Genomic DNA, 12,478 nt, shown 5'->3' with positions numbered 1-12,478 from the left:
AGATAAGCAGGAGGTTGAGGTGTCGGTAATTCTCACAGTGACAGATACGCTCATATACCACAAATTTGGCCGTTCACTTTACACATAAAAAACAAAACAGATCCATGTAAAATACACTCTCTTGACCTTGCATATAATCATATAACGAAAGCATCAAAGTCACCTTCTCAACAGGAAAGCTGACTGGATTACATCCCTAACCCTAATTTCTAAAATTTCTACATCACCCATCTCACCTAAGTGACTCTAAGTGCTTTATAAACAACATCATAGAATAAAAACATGACTGAGCACAGTTGAAAAATAAAAGTCAAAGTTAACAAGGCTAAAAAGTTATCAAGGCAGAGGCAACGCCCTCAAGCTACCAGCGATCCCCACGGTTGTGTGGCACTCTTAGACAGACACACACACACACACACACACCACACACTAATCGATAGAGCAAGGAGGCCAGGAGAGTGGGAGTAAGATGATCCAAAGGGCAGGAGCAATGGCAGAGAGGCTTTCTTCCTAGATCCCGTCAATCAAACTATCTAACTAGGTGTCTATGGAGATTCTTAGTCATTCAGATCATGGTTGTCCCAAAGATGCTTTTTCAAGAGGCCACTGGACTTTCTGGTTTTTCTTTGAAGACGTTTCACTTCTCATCCAAGAGCTGAAGAAGCACGTTTGGGATGATCTGACTGGATGGGATGGGTCAGATTAACAGAGTTGGAAGGGACCTTGTAGGTCGTCTGGTCCAACCCTTTCCCCAAGCAGGAGACCCTACACCATTTCTGACAAATGGCAGTCTAATCTGTTCTTGAAAGCCTCCAGTGATGAAGCTCCTACAACGTCTGAAGGCAAGCTGTTCCATTGGTTTATTGTTCTGTCAATCAACAATAATAATTAATAAGGATCTCTCTCCTTGATCAGTTTCCATCCATGCCTTGTCTGGTCTTCAGGTGCCTTGGAAAATAGCTTGACTCCTTCCCCTCTGCGGCAGCCCCTCAAATATTGGAACACTACTATCATGTCTCCCCTGGTCCTTCTCTTCAGTTTCTTAGACTAGCCATGCCGAGTACTTGCAACCATTCTTCCTATGTTTTAGCCTCTAGTCCCCTAAACATCTTGGTTGCTCTTCTCTGCATTTTTTCTAGAGTCTTAATATATTTTTATAGTGTGGTGACTAAAACTGGATGCAGTATTCTAAAGTCTTACTAAGGCTTTATAGAGTGGTATTAGTATCACTTGATCTTGATTCTATTCCTGTTAATGCAATTTAGGATTGCATTGACTTTTTTAGCTGCCACTGAACACTTCTGGCTCATATTTAACTGGTTGTCCATTAAGACTCCAACATATCTGTTGACATTTTTAGGATGAGATGGTTCCTCAGGTAACCCGGTCCCATGCCACAAAGGCCTTTAAAGATGATCATCAATATTTTGAATTGTACCCAGAAGCAAACTGACATCCATTGCATTTGTGTAGTTTTTTTTTTTAATTTCCCTTTTTTTAATTTTTTAACAGCTTGGGTGAAATGGACAGAAATATATCAGCTGAATCAGTTTTATGCTTTTCAGCTGTCCAAGGAAAACCCAAATGTTTTCTGTTTAATGAAAAAAAAAGCTCATTTTACAATGTTGATATAACTGAAGTAATCTGAGACAAACTGGAAATGAGGCAAAGCTGTAGCATGGGAAATCTGAGAAGCAACTGCCAAGATCTCTTGACAGTAAGGAAAGGAATAAGAAGAATTCCAAACATTCAGACATATTCAATTATATAAATAGCAATTCCACAATGTATTAGAACATCACATTGTGGTCAAAATGGATGATTGTTCCTTCAGATTGCATACATTTCTAAGTTTGAAAAATAGTACAAGTAGTAATTGGAGAATTCTCCAAGTGTTTAAGCTTCTATTTTCAGAGGAATGCCTATATGGAAAAGGCAATTATTTTTCCATACTCCATATTTTATATTCCCAGTTTAAAAAGTTGCTGATTCACATTTTATGTGCATTAAAACTGCCATTTACACAGTTCGAACTGAAAATGTGAACTATACATGAGTCATGGAAACAAGAATTTATTATCCTTTGTTATTTGTACAATAATTAACATATAGAGAAAGTGCTCTTCTACCTACAGCTATTTTAGTGGCAGCACAATTCCTATTTCTGCTGTTCTCTGGTTTAATATCTAGTTGAGTATGCAAACTCCTTGTTTGGTGACTGGCTTATAGAGTAACCTTTCACAGTTAATGATGGTGAAAAGCAGGGGTGAAATGCTCCTGGTTCAGACCAAATCACCCAATCTGTAGCAATGGTGGCAGGTAGTTCGGCAAACCGGTAGCAAAAATCCCTGCCCCGCTCCCATGCCCAGCTGAGCCGCGTAATCATCAGGGGTTTTTTTTACTTTTAAAAGCATTTTTTCTTCAGCCAAAAAAATGCTTTTAAAAGTAAAAAAAAAAAAGCCTCTGATGATTGCGCTGTTCAGCTGGGATCGTCAGAGGCTTTTAAAAGCATTTTTTCTTCAGCCAAAAAGGTTGTACAAAAAATGTTTTTAAAGGCTCCTCTGATGATCCCAGCTGAGTTGCCTGATCGTCAGACGCTTTTTTTCTTTTAAAGGCAAAAAAAAATGCTTTTAATAGAAAAGAAAAGCCTCTGACGAAATTAAAATATTAATTAACTCAGCTGGGATCAGTTCGGCTGAAGAGGTTGTAGAAAAAATGCTTTTAAAAGTTAAAAAAAAAAAGTTGGCTATGCCCACCCAGTCACATTCCCCACCACCACCAAGCCATACCCATAGAACCTGAAGTAACAAATTTTACATTTCACCACTGGTGAAAAGCCAATGGCATTTCACTCAGTTCTAACTTTGTGACCAGTCCTCACATTGATGACCCTTATTTCAGCTTATGAAATAAGATCATAAGCATAGCTGTGATTTCATTAATGACTGCTTCACTTAATGACCGAGTTGCCAGTACCAGTTGTGGTTGCTCAACATGAACTAGAAGTGTTTGGAAATTTAGAATCACTGCATTTGAGAACACCTGCTTTTATCTAAATTCTAGTAACCGTGTACAAAACAAACTCCTAATATGTACAAAATGACACCTATATTTTCCTATTCTTGCTAATGATCTATACTTGTATTATGGAATAATAAGGCTAGAACACAATCTATCCATCTTCAAAACAGAATCGACAAAAGTTTAAACCACAATAAGCATTCAGTCCTTCAGAAAGTACAAGATTATTAATTGGTTTTATGGCAACACAGCTGTTTTCCTTGTTCACAAAACTGGTGATTAAAACTAACATTAAAAAAATATAAACTTGGAAGTAGAAATTTCCTTGTTGGTTTTGTGCAACTGTCCAGTGTTAACAAAACTGTAAAAAGCTGATAATAAAAAACTCAGTTTAAAAATAAGCAATTTTAATAGGAAATATGTTATCTAGTTACCTTAAAATAAAATTGATAACTGGAATGCATAAAAATAAAATACGTAAATTTCTGGGAATGCATAAAGCAAGAGTTGAGATTGAGCATTAAAAAATAAAAATGAGTTTTAAAATGTCCAAAGATGATTTCAGCAATTTTACTCTTGAGAACTGACAAAAGTTTGGCAATATTCTGGAAAATATCAGGTATTAGACATTTTTATTAAAAATTTTTTAAAAAATTGTGGTTTTATGGAATTATGTAAGGGTATTCTGGGCAACTTAGTACCTTAGATACTACAGTACATTGTCCACTCATGGTTTGGAGTGTTTGGTATACATTTTTTTAAAAAAACCATCTGTAAATTAGAATGGGCAAAACCTTCAAGTTTAGTTAGTATCCCCACAGTCAGCATGTATTTAAGATGATCGCATCATATTTATGATGGGGTCACGAGATTGCCATTTGTGTTTAATGGGGGAAGTGGTTTCAATTAACATCCATGGCAACCAGGGTCATAAAATTGGGTACAATTCAGTTAACAACTGCTTTGCTTATGAGTGGAAATTCTGGCCTTAACTGCAGTTGTAAATTGAGGACTTCCTATGCCAGAGAAGAAAACTGGCTATTTTTATCTTCAGTTTTAAAAGGCAAATCAACATAACGTAGAGCTATGAAATACTTTGCTGGCCAGCTAACAGTTCTAAAGGGCAGAAGAACAAAACAACATGTTTCCGGCCTCTGGAGGCCTGGGCCGGGGGGGGGGGGCATTTTCGCCCCCCCCAAGCTCCAAGAAAGCTTCTGGAGCCTAGGGAGGGCGAAAAACGGGCCTTCCAGGCCCACCGGAAGTCAGGAAACGGGCTGTTTGCAACTATAAACACAAATATATATTATATATCTGCAATACCCTTAAACATACCAGACATCATAGAAAAGTGGAACATGAATGTGTCCATAAAATCAGCAACAATGGGCATGACTTGAAGGACCTTATTTAATCTGCCTGCTGGTCTTAATAGCAACATTCCAGATTGCAAAAAAGGTGGGAGACAGATAATGTTTATGCATTATACAATCAATCAAAATACACACACACACACACACACACACACACACACACACACACACACAGAGGTCTTATTTTCTTTTGGGCTTGAAAATAAGCATTCAGGCTTATTTTCGGGAAGATCTTTTTTGTTGTTGTTGACGTGCTTCTCATTTACAAACTGTATACCCATTTTTCTTATAACAGAATAAGCATGATTTTAATAAAATAAAAACTAAGATCAGGATAGCTAACTTTTTATGCAGACAACAGAAAGCAAAGTTGGAATGTCAACTAAACATAGTAGTTCAAAGATAAAACCATACTCTCTCTCTTTACTCTGGAATATTTATAGTGCATACAAATCCATATTCGTACATCAATGGCAAATATATGGCCTTATTTACATGATGAATAAACAAGTGAAAAGTTGTGGGTGCTGGAATTAATGAGTGAATGCTTTACAAAAAACAAGCAAGTCTTTAGTGTCAGCTTCCCATGAACAAGTTAGAATTCTTACCAAATTTTGCTATATCTGGTTGGCAAAAAAAAAAAAAAAGGGGGGGGACAAAACCCAAGCTTATTTATAATTAACTTTCCATATGAAAAAGAGTTCTTGTTATGTTTTGCCTATCTACAGAATTAATGTGACAGAATGATAACCTTCGTATATCTGCAACTGCAGTTATCATGAATATTCGTTTGCATGAAAAGAAGCCATTATGTGGCAGCTGTCATTTCATCTCACCAAAAATAGCCGCCTCTCACATTTACTGATAATACAGCTAATCCGCAGGGCAAGTTTTTCAGCAGAAATAAGAATATTTTATTTCATTCATTTTGGAACACCCGAGTGAATCACAAGTAAAAAACATGCTTCCAGTCACAGAAGCCTCTAAAGGCTGTTGTTTCTGATTTCTAGTGTTGCATTTGAAACCAAAGTGCCTTTTATCTGCTAATCGTATGGTGATAAGCTTTATTAGTTGGACATGTTTTCTTGACAGAAGGATCTAGCAATGGTCAGTTCATTTAAAGCATGGGTGTCCAAACTTGGCAACTTTAAGACTTATGGACTTCAACTCTCAACAAAGCTGGCTGAGGAATTCTGGGAGTTGAAGTCCACAAGTCTTAAAGTTGCCAAGTTTGGACGCCCCTGATTTAAAGAAAAGTTCCTTCCTTTTAGGGCTCTAACAGGAAACATTTCTGCAACAATAGACTTCTTCAGATTCCAGGATCTGTTCCTTATTTATGGAAGGCTGAATGAGGCCTGTCCCAGCTGAGAAAGCTCACTATAGTTCTGAAGCATATAAAGACCTGCAAACAAGAATATCCCACATTGAACAGAGTTATAGCCCAAGCCCTGATCTATCCAATACTTCCCTGTGAATACACACTGGGGTCTAGTAACCCCAACTCTGGAACTCTGGAACAAGTCATCCAAGCAATTTTTACAAAGGCTGCGCCCAGACATGCCTACTTTGGTGCCAGGAAGTATCATGGAGAATATTGTATAATATTGTAAAGAAGAGCTCCTCTTTATTGTTTAATCTACAATAAAGCACACACTTCTATTTTTGGCTTAGATTAAGAGAGGCTAAAGGAGAGTTCATTTCTCACAGTTGCACATGTATTTCTCTGAAATGAGACTCCATAGTACAATGGTGCAAAGGAGGAGCTTAAAGTTTATTTTACTCTATAATATCAATTATAATATTCCCAGAATCCAGAAATTGCTAAAAGTACAGAACTATTAATAATTGCTACAGTTGACACAAGGGTATTATAGGCTTCCTTCACTATCACTGCCATCAGAATGCTAAAGAGGCCAACTCAGAGGCTTGGGAAGCGTACCCAGGAATTTCACTCCAAGTTTTACACAGTTCACATACAGAACTTTTTCGTGAGTTCATGTTTTCACAGAAGTACTCACTCCCATACCCTTCTGACATCTCAATATGTCTTTTCTTATAGATGCAGCTGCTTCATCTCTCCCCTTTCTCCATAAATACCTTTTTATTTTAACTCAGCTGATTTTAATGTTTATTGCAGCTTTTGATCTTATTCAGCCAGTAAAGTATACTATATTTAACGATGTTCCATTAATCAAAAGCACTGGGAAAGATGAAGGGCTCCCTTGCTACAACTGCTAGGTCTTATCAAATGCAGCACAACAGACTAAATAGACTGCTTATGTGATTACGGGTAGGTAATCCTGTATCACTCTGAGAGATGGTGGCTTGGGAAGAAGTACATACACACTACTCACGGGGAATTTCCCCCAAGTCTTAAAATAATTTGTCACCTACTTCCCCTATTATTTGGTCTATGAGTCATAAACCACATGCATCTACCTGGCATGAGAACATGAAGCCATACATAATGCAACATAAAAACTCCTGAACATAAAGACTCCTGACTCCTGAAGCATTGATAGGGGCATTTGACTATCATTCAGATTTGGAACTCTTAAGTAGCTAACCAAAAAACCTCCGGTTTGAGTGTGTGGTCAATCAACAAGCATGTAACAGCCTTATGGGAAGTGATAAGCAAACTCTGCAGTAGCAGCCACAACGTTTTTAGATACTGCTAAACTGAAAATGCATGAACATGAAAGCCGGTGTGAAATTCAGGCATATCTGTTCAAATTCAAATTTACTATCCAAGTAACCAAGAAGCAAGGTGGCTCGAATGCTGGGCAGGAGGTTAGCAAGCCTGTGTTGAAGATCCAAGAGCTGCCATGAAGCAGGGTTGAGCTCTCCTCCTTCACTCCAGCTCCTGCTAGGGACATGAAAGGAACCCCCAACTGGGTGTCCTCAGGGCAATGGTGATGCCATTGGCTAATCTTTTCAACATGGAAGCATTGGTGTACGTGTGTGTGTGTGTGTGTGTGTGTGTGTGTGTATCCAAGTAACTCCCATGAATTGCTGGGAGTCATGATGATGATGGGATCCATTCAATTGTGTCCAACTCTCGGTGATTCTATGGGCCAGGTCTTTCAACAACTTCTGATCTTGGACTGCTTCTCTGAGTTTTTAGGCAGTATATACATTTAATTAATTTTAATGCTGTTTGTAGATACACTGTTAATTATTTATACCCACTCTTCCTGGATGCTATAGTATATTTCTACCTTTCAGCTAAGAGAAATTGATCCCAGTAGTGCAATTATGAAAAAAACCCTAAGAAATAATTCTATACCACAGATGAAATGGTATAGAACCAAACAGTGCCAGTAAACACATCCATTGATGATTTACTGGTGGTTTGCTCCGCTTGGCTTTTTCTTATAAAAAAAACAATTATTTTATTTTTAAAAGATGAGCACCTGTTATTTTACCAAACAAAGCACTGGCTACAGTGTAATCTTTATTTCCAATAATGTTCCTGCAACCTAAATGTGTTCCATAAACTTACTTATAAAATAAAAAGAATGACAGCTACTTTTACTGCTTTGTTTGGTAGCGTGCCCACAAAGAGAAAAAAATCCACACATACCAACACTGGCAGATCAAGCTACTCTACATAAGTGAAGAGCAAGCCTCACACTCACTCATACTGACAATTTTACCTAACTTGAGTAATGAAACATCTGCAAGCCAACAACCACACTCAGACAGCACCAAAGATACCACTTCTAACTATAAATAAGGATAATTAGAACTGCAGAAAAAACAATTGCTACCAACCTGCCTTTCACTGAGGATCTGTATACTGCATGAGTCAAAAAGAGGGCTGTGAAAATATTTACAGACCCCTCACATCCTAGACATAAACTGTTTTAACTCCTACCCTCAAAACGATACTACAGAGCACTGCACACCAGAACAACTAGACACAAGAACAGTTTCTTCCCAAACACCATCACTCTGCTAAACAAATAATTCCCTCAACACTGTCAAACTATTTACTAAGTCTGCACTACTATTAATCTTCTTATTGTTCCTATCACCCATCTCCTTCCACTTATGACTGTATGACTATAACTTTGTTGCTTGTATCCTTACGATTTATATTGATATTGATTGTTTCCTGATTGCTTATTTGTACCCTGGGACTATCATTAAGTGTTGTACCTTAGAATTCTTGATGAACTTTTTCTTTTATGTACACTAAGAGCATATGCACCAAGACAAATTCCTTCTGTGTCCAATCACACTTGGCCAATAAAAGATTCTGTTCTGTTCTGTTCTGTTCTGTTCTATTCTATTCTCTAGCCAGAGTTCAAAAGAGTTAGTAAAACTAAGGTGGCAACTGTAACCTAAGTATTTGAATGGATGAGGTGAAAAATAGGTTTATTGACAACAGGGCAAAGAATTCGTTCATCTGAAAAGCAGATATTCAGATGATGACTTAAATATCCTTTAAAACAGAAAAAACTATCTAGTCCCAATCTCTGCAATTAGGGATAACAGCTGATTAGATGCTGTTAGAAGAGGCAAACCAATGTTACTCTTCCAGGTCTATGTTAATACAGACTTACATTCAATCAGTACTGAAATTGGTTAAAGTGAGACGAGTACAATTAGCTAGGCAGGCTGGGCAGTATATCATGGGATGGAAATGGAACAGCCTGGTACAGGTTGTGGTACTGTAACAAGATGGTAGAAAAAACAGAAAGTTCCACAGAAATACAGGTAGTCCTCAACTTACACCGTTCATTTAGTTACAACAGCACTGAAAAAAGTGACTTATGACCGTTTTTCACACTTACAGCTGTTGCAGCATCCCCATGATCAAAATTCAGACACTTGGCAACTGACTCATACTTACGACAGTTGCAGTGTCCGATCCCCTTTTGTGATCTTCTGACAAGTAAACTCAATGGGGAATCCAGTTTCACTCAACAACCATGTTACTAACTTAACAAATGCAATGATTCACTTAACAAGTATAGCAAGAAAAGTTGTAAAATGGGGCAAAAACTCAGTTAACCAACGTTTCATTTAGCAACATAAATTTTGGGCTCGCTTGTGACTGCCAGTTCACTACTTGTAACAGAAAATCAGGATTGTAAAACTACCTTTTAAAGGCACATAACCTGATCCGGTTTGTAAAAATGCAGACAAGCAACAGACAACTGCAAAAGCTTAAGAGCTTTTTGCAGGTATTCAAAAAGTATTCCATGAGGTCTGTAGGAATTTTTGAGAGGCTAAGAGTATGAATATGACCATGGTCACCACCACCACCAGCAGCAGCAGCTGGCGACAGGTAATTTTCTATCACTAGGACTTTCCCTCTTGATCAGGGATCGACAACCTTAAACACTCAGAGAGCCATTTGGACCCATTTCCCACAGAAAAGAAAACACCGGGAGCCACAAAACTCTTTCCGTGCCTGACTATTTCCTGAGAGGCCACAAAACTAGCATATATATTTGAATTAAAGATTATGTTTTTTCTGAAATTTTTCTTTTCTTGGATTTATCCACGGTTGGCCTACCGGGGGTCGAAAAGCTTAATAAACTGCGCATCTATGGGTGTCGCAAATTGGCAGTTGTGATGCATATTTTGACCAACAGGGAGCTGCAGCAGTGGGATGAAAGAGCCACATGGGTTGCTGATCCCTGCTCTTGATCAAGAATTCTGGAAGTCCAACTTTCTGTAACTTTTGCTGCCATCTAGTAGTTATCTCTATTTTTGTAGACCAAATCTGGTCCTATTATTCAAGGTATTGAGCCAATCTGGTGTAGTAATTAAGGTGCAGCACTAAAAATCCATCAGTTCTAGTCCCACTTTTGACATGAAAAAACAGTGAATGACTTTGGTCTAGTCATTGTCTCTCAGCCCAACTCACCTCACAGGGTTGTTGTGAGAAAAATAGGAGCAAGGAGTATACCTTGCGTTGTGTATGAAAAACAGAGGCGGGATTAAAAATAAATAAATAAAAGTTTACTGATGGACAGCATTTTATTTTCTTAATCTCACAATTGTTGGGAAATGCCCAGCCCAGCAGTGAGGAGGAATAAAGTGGAGATCACTGGCAAGTGCCGCTACAACGGCATCCAGGACTGACCTATCCTAGGTTCTATGGAACCTTATCTTTCTGTTCCCAAGGGAAGGCAAACAGATTTCTATATTATGGGTAGAATTTAATAAACTAGTTAGCTTGAATTCTGTAAGTGTGGCTCTGGCAGCTTGGGCTTGACAATTTAAACAAATCTCTCTCTCTCTCTCCATCTCCTCCTCCCTTGATCTTCACTTTTTATGAAACTCACTAGCAACTGCCATAACCAAGAAGGAGGGGGCATTTGGGAGGGGAAGAGAGCTGGAGGTGTGAAGGAATGCTGTGGGAATTGAGGGAGTATGACCTAACAGGAACCACAGGTGCCAAACTGAGCCATCTTCTTGCCTTTAAGGACACCGATCCTGTGAAAGGAATTTACAACAGCACCAGGGGCCCTTGGTTCCCAAAATATCGGAACGGGACATGATTGGACTGCTCCCAAAGAGGGGTGGGATTTGGATATTGGGGATTGCTTTCAATGTATGATTTTTGTGCAGATTTTTCTCAGAGCTTGCCTCACTTGTGCTGCACCTGGTTCCCTAGTAAAAGTACCTTTTCTCTATGGAAGAAGATGTACTTTGACATCTATGGAGTCAAGGGTCGCTCTTTCCTAGGAGCAAAGCTGGGGCCAGTCTGACACTTGCTTAATATTTGTATGAGACCCTCTTTGGTGCAATAGTTAAGGCACCACACTAAAAACCGGAAGTCTCTGAATTCTAGTCTCAGTTTAGTCATAAACTCAGATGGTTTATGGTCCGTCAGCAGTCTACGGAGCTGGCGGACAGCGATGAGGCTGAAGTGAGGCCAGGGCCATCGGGAAGGACTCCAGAGCCTCCAGAGACTGATAGTAGTGAGGCGGAGGAACAGGAGGAGCCTGTCCCTAATGCACGCATGAGAAGAGCTGCCAGAAGGCAAGAGCATCTCAAGCAAAAAGGACAACTCGGAAATAGGGCCAAGAGATGTGGCTTAAAACAGACCACCACTGGCGTTTGAGCTTTACCAGAAAACAACGTTGGTAGCTTCGTCTTCTGCTTTGTCTACGTCTTGCCTTTATTTTTGTGACTTGTAAATGTTTGCCAAGAAAGGCCTTTGGCAATTTGCCTAATTGGACCAAGGTTTGCGATAGAACTGAGGAATTTGTGTTGGGAGGCATTTATTTTGAGTTGAACGACGCTGGGAATGAAGTAATTCTCAGTTGTTCGAATAGGGTTTTTTTTTCTTCACGAGTTTCCTACTACCTACTTGGGTCTGGGTAATAGCAGATGGGTGATCTTGAAGCAGCGACTCCCTCTTGGCCCTAGGACGAATGCAATGGCAAACTACTTCTGAAAAGTAGCTGAGTGATTTCAGCCAGTCACTCTCTCAGGCTAACCAATCTCACAGGATTGGTTTTGTGGAGAAAACAAGAAGAGGAAGGTTTGTTGTATATGTTTTCTACCTTGAATTATTTGTAAAAATAATAAAGGTGGGGTACAAACAGACCTTGTGAAGAAAACAGCAGAAACTACGAATCCATTAACACTGACTCAAAGGTTCTCTCTCTCTCTCTCCTCCCCTCCCTCCCTCTCTCAGAGTGAGAGAGATAAAGAACCATGGTCACACTAATTCGCTGACCAGTAATTCATGAGTTACTCTTGCAGAAGTAACTCTTCTGCAAGAACTACTACAGTGCAATTCTTGGTAAGGTATATATTGAGCACCCATGGAAGGTCAGTATATGTACTTTGCTGACATCTTTGCTACACCAGCTACAAAGCCACTCATCACTTGACTGCTGGTGAAAAATCCCACGCCTCATAATACAACTTCTAAGCTTTTTGCATTTTCATATGCATTCCCTATGTGCTCTGAATGCTGAAGGCATCAAATAATCTTCTCTCAAAGCCCGGCAAACAGTTCTTAATATAATTATTTGCTTCTTGCTCAATAATCATAGATGTCTTCAGTCTAAGTATTTTACTGATTCTGGTCTACCACCACAGAATATTAATACACT

General features: G+C 39.0%; 1 protein-coding gene across 7 annotated transcripts in view; it reads right to left on the bottom strand.

The window, feature by feature from the left end:
• The window catches only part of DGKZ (diacylglycerol kinase zeta), a 139,946-nt gene that overhangs the window by 55,019 nt on the left and 72,449 nt on the right, over positions 1–12,478 (bottom strand). The window lies entirely within an intron of this gene.

The sequence above is a fragment of the Ahaetulla prasina genome, chromosome 1 (genome assembly GCF_028640845.1).
Source record: "Ahaetulla prasina isolate Xishuangbanna chromosome 1, ASM2864084v1, whole genome shotgun sequence".
Lineage (NCBI taxonomy): Eukaryota > Metazoa > Chordata > Lepidosauria > Squamata > Colubridae > Ahaetulla > Ahaetulla prasina.
This window is presented reverse-complemented; position numbering and strand designations above follow the sequence as displayed.